Genomic DNA, 5,133 nt, shown 5'->3' on the forward strand with positions numbered 1-5,133 from the left:
GAGCGGTTCTGAACCTACTGGTGTTGTGGCCGGCGGAACTGGGGGAAATGGGGGGTGGAAGGGGACAAAAAGTGGGTAGAAGCCATCGCAGGAACCGAGGGCGTTTACAGGGAGGGCCTGGGGAAGAGTGGATGGAAGGAAAGGACTGTAGTGGCCCCATTTGGACGTTGGGGTGCAGCCCATGTAGATTCAGGGTGCCGTTCCCCTCTTGATTCATCTTCCCGATTTCACCCCCAACTGCCGGGTGGCCCAGGGTGAGTCTCAGCTCCCTCTGGGCAGGTATTCCAGGATTCTGTACCGGAAAACCATACCACTCTCCTAAGACTGGGTGGGCTGGAGCCTGGGGGTCCAAGGAAGCAAGGAAGCAGGCTCCGGGGCCTCCGGGGGGCCGGAACTGGGTTTCAGAGGGGAGGGAGTGCGTGTACACACACCCATGTGTGCAAGGTTGTCACCACCTCCTCGGAGTTGCATCCTTGGACTTAAATGGGTAAAACGACATACAGGAAATCTGTCCTCGGGCAGCTGTGAGCTCAGCCCCAGAGTCAGCCCATGTGCCCTGCCTTCTCTCCTGGTGCCCTGTAGGTCAGGGGTCTCTAAGGGAAAGCCTCTCCCGCACTTTTTCTGAGGTGGGAGCTGGTGGGGATATTGTGCCTTACGGTCAAAGGGTCTTAGCTCCTACCTTGCTGAGGTATGCTCTGGTCTCCAGACTTAAGGCATCCAGGAGCAGTGGGAGATGACACAGGAAGCTAAAGAGTTGTTTCAGCATTTCATGGGCCTAGCTTTGGTGAGGGCCTTGCACTGGGCTGTTTTGATCAGCATTAATTTCTCTTCTTTACCTACTGTGGGGATCCGTGTCTGGGATCTGCCAGAAGGCCAGGGAGCCTGGATTTATAGCTTATGCAGGAGGCGAATGTAAAAGAGGGACACAGAGAGAGAACCACCCCCTTTACTTCCAGAATGTTTTGGCCGTTACTGAAAGTGGTGCCAGGACAATGAGAGCCCACAGTCATGCCTTCTGCAGACATTTAGTTTGGGCTTCCCCTCGCCAGCACAGCCCCCAATAAACAGGACCAGAATCTTCTGATTGCATGGCCCTGGCTGTTTTCTCCCTCTTGCACCAGGAGCGTGGCCAGGTAGGCTCTCATGTAGAGTCCTGTGTTGGAGATTCTGACCTCTGTCAAGTCTCTTTGTCTGTTTCTTCACATGGAAAATCAATGGATTGTCCTCAGTCAGCATTTCTCAATTTCAAAACCCTTCTTGATAATCTTGGCATCTCCAGTACACAGCCCCCTCGGATTTTACGCGGCCCCCAACTGTTGAACCTCTCCCTGCTGCAGTGATCCCAGTTTGGTTCAGCTTTGCTTTCTACAGTTTATATCCAAAAACGATATTTTTTTTATTGCTCTTTTGTGTTCCAAATGGAAAATTCCAATACTAAATGTACTTTGCACATTACACCTGTTCCCAAAGCTCCGGCTGCATCTTGTGGTTGGAAATGCCTGGGTGAGACCCTCCCTCAGGTCCATGCCTGTGACTTGGCGAAGCAAGTGGGGGCATAGGAACCTCCCCTTTCTGTTCAGCTGGAGGACCGATTTTCTGTCCCCAGTGGGAGCTTGTTAACTTGCCATTTCCCTCTCCTTGTTTCCTTGAAGTCCTTTGTCTTGGGTGGGCCCGGTCTTCCATAAAGCAAGGGCTGATCTTGCTGGGGGCTGTTGAGCCTTGTGCCCTGGAGGAGGGACATTCTAGTGCCCCCCTCTACAGGATTAATGGAATGAGGGATGACCAGTGACAGCTTCAGGGTTTGGGGGTTCTTGTAAGTTTCCTCAGAAGTGGCTGGGTCCAAGCCAAGCCTTGAAGGATACAGAGGCATCAAACCAAGCTGAGAAGAGGAATTTGCACCAGTAGATCCCTGCATGGCTCTGCCCTTTATTGAGTACTTTCTATGATAGATGCTTTTATACCCAACTCTTGTATTCTGCCAACGAGCAACAAGGAGGTCCTGGTTTCTAGTTTCCCAATATGGAAAACTGAGGCTCAGGGTGGTGATAACTTCAGATGGCTCCCTGGGTGTTCTAGAAACTCAGGAGATCATTAGTAACCTCAAATGGATGACAGACCAAACCTCCAGAGCAGTTACTCAATGGCATTACCATTGACATTGGAACCGAGTTGTTCTTTGCTGGGGGGTTGGGAGATCCTGTGTATTATAGTACGTTAAGCAGCATCCCTGGCCTCTACCCACCAGATGCCAGTAGTACCCCCCCCCAAAATAATGACAACCAAAAATGTCTCCAGATTTAGCTTTTTGTCCCTTGGAGGCAGAAGCATCCCCAGCAAGAACCTCTTCTCTGTAGTAAAATCAGGCTCCTGTCCCAGGCCCACCATTGCCTTAGTGGGTCTTTGGTGTAAGCTGAGCTCCTCATGAGCGCTACCAAGATCAGGCATAGAGAAAAGAGGCCGGCAACTGAATTCTGTCTGGTCAGTTCTTCATCTGGAGTCCTGATAAAAAGGAGGCACCACTGGGAATGGACCGAGGGGGAGTTGGACAACATGCCCCGAGAATGGACAGCAGAGGAGGAACAGGAGATAAACGGGGCTGTCTGCACTTGCCCAGACAGCGATGCCATTGTCTTTCTCTTTTTTGTTTTCCCACTGACCTGGATTTCTGCAGGAATCGTCCTTGCCTTGGCACACATTGTTGCTTTTCTTCTAAGATTAGAGGTATTCAATTCTCTTCTCAAGAGCTACTTTGGAGGTGGCTCTGGATCAGCATGGCTCTTGAAGCCACATTATCTTCTCCCGTTCACCCTCTTGGCTCCAGATGCCAGTCCATCCTCCAGATAAAAAAAAAATTTAGATTGTCTAACTTTTGTGCCTTGTGCATGCTTCTCTGCTTATTCCATGACTGTGACATTGCTGCTTTAACTCCATGGGAGGAAACGCACATTCTGGGGCCTTCCAACCCCTTTGTAGGCGCTGTCCCTTCTCCCGGGCTCCCCACCCACTGTCTCTTTGTGCATCCCCAAGTCCCTAGCCAACTGTGCCAGGCAGCCCCTGCTCGGCCTCCCTTCAGAGCAAGACAGGCCCATCTCTCTGCCCTCATCCTGGATGGAGAGAGCTGCAGAACAAAGGCTCTGTCTGAACACTGCCGGCTTCCCATAAAGCCAGCCGGCTGCCGGCTGCAGCGCTGAGCCCCGTCACTTCACCTCTCTAGTTTTCATTTTGGCCCAGAAGGGGCCTCAGAGATTAGACATGTCTCAGAAACGCAGCGATGAGTTTGGGTTCTACTCATTTCCTCATCGAGAGTTTCTGAGCCCGATGATAAATAAAGTAGTGATTCAAGCATTCGGCCTGTGGGTTTGTCGGAGCGATGAATAAGCTGGCCCAGTCTGACTCATTCGTTTATATCCCAGTTCTGCCCTGCTTCATGGGACTGTGTGTGTGAGAGAGAACCCAGCCACAGGCATTTCAGTGCTGTCACTGCTGAGTATGTGAGTTTCCCGGAGCTGCTGTAACAAAGTACCCCAGACCAGGCAGTTTAGGCAGTAGAAATTGATTGTCTCAGATCTGGAGGCCAGAAGTCCAAGATCAGGATGTTAGCAGTGTTGCCTTCTTCTGAGGCCTCTCTCCTTGACTTGTAGGTGGCCACCTTCTTCCTATGTCCCCACATCATCTGTCTGGGTCCAGAGTTCCTTTTATAAAGACACTAGTCATGTTGGACCAGAGCCCACCCTAATAACCTCTTTTTAATTTAATCACCTCTTTAAAGGCCCTGTCTCCCAATACAGTCACATTCTGAGGTCTTGGTGGTTATGACTTCAATATAATGAATTGGAGGTGATGGGGACACACAATTCAGCCGATAACACTGGGTAAAGGGCAAATTTTATTTTTATTTAGTAAAGAGATTTTGGACAAATAGTCATGCTAATAGTGAGTGTTTTGTCTTACTCATTTAAATAAACATTTTACAGGAGGTAGGCAGGTTAGCCACATCAACATTGGAAGCTCCCTGTTAGGGAATTTTCCAAATTTGCATATGTCCTTATACTCAGAGTGACTGTAGTGAGGCAAAGGCCTGGCTTAGGAAGGGACAGATCTCATGGAACTCTACAAGGGGTGTGTTTAGAGCCAGGCCTGGGAGGCCATGTACACGTGTGCATGCCTTCTGGGGCACCAGTCGAGTTTTATAATCAGGGCATGTAGGGGTCTCTGCCCTCAGTATTGCCAAGCCCATGGCCAGCCCACAGGGACACCTTTACCCTCTGCCTCTGTGGTAGCATATGGATAGGCTGGGGAGGGAGCCAGTTGGTGGCCAGGACCAAAGATGTTGATGGAGCAAAACTCAGGGCCATTGGCCACCCAGGTGACAGGAAATGTCATTGGGTCTAAAAGTGGAACCAGGTCCTTGTGGCAGAAACTGGGCAGGGGATGGGCTTCATGGCCAGGAGGAGGAGGCCTTTCCCATGTGAAGGCCACAAAGCTGGGGGTCACATACAAATGGGAAGGAGCAACTCAGGGGCAGAGAGTACTCCAAACTGTTGGGATGGGGCAGGTGACAAAGGCAGGTTCCACGGGAATGGAAAACAAGGATGGACGCATGAGTCTTGTTAGGATGACAGGGCAATGGCTACAGGGTTCAGGGTCTCTTTGAGATGGCAGGAATGTTCTAAAATAGAGTCCAAGGGACAGTTATTGAAGAAACCGGAAAGGGGGCTCTTGGTGGGTGGCTTTTGTGAGGATAGCTCATCTGCTAAAAGCTCAGAAGTGGCCAGTGTTTATCAAACAGCTACTTAGTTCCAAGTTCCAGGCATGAGACTAATAGCTCCATGGTTGTTGCCCAAATCCCACATTGTAACCAGTGAGGTAGGACCTGCTCCTCAAGTAAGGTGCCCCAGACATGTCCTGGGTTCGGAGCGGGGCGAGGTTCCTGTGGACCAGAGCAGCTGACCCACATTGAGTGACTAGGCCGGCACAGAAGCCCCCCACCCCCAACTCCCCCTCCACCCGATCTTGGAGTCCTCGAGGATCAGAGCTGCCTTTAAAAGCAGAGTGAAGCTTCCTTGTTCTCCAGGGGCTGCTACCCTCAGGTTCTCAAAGTGTACTGTGTGATTTGGAGAGGGGGATCCCACA

The sequence above is a fragment of the Pteropus alecto genome, unplaced genomic scaffold, assembly GCF_000325575.1.
Source record: "Pteropus alecto unplaced genomic scaffold, ASM32557v1 scaffold160, whole genome shotgun sequence".
Taxonomy (NCBI): Eukaryota; Metazoa; Chordata; class Mammalia; order Chiroptera; family Pteropodidae; genus Pteropus; species Pteropus alecto.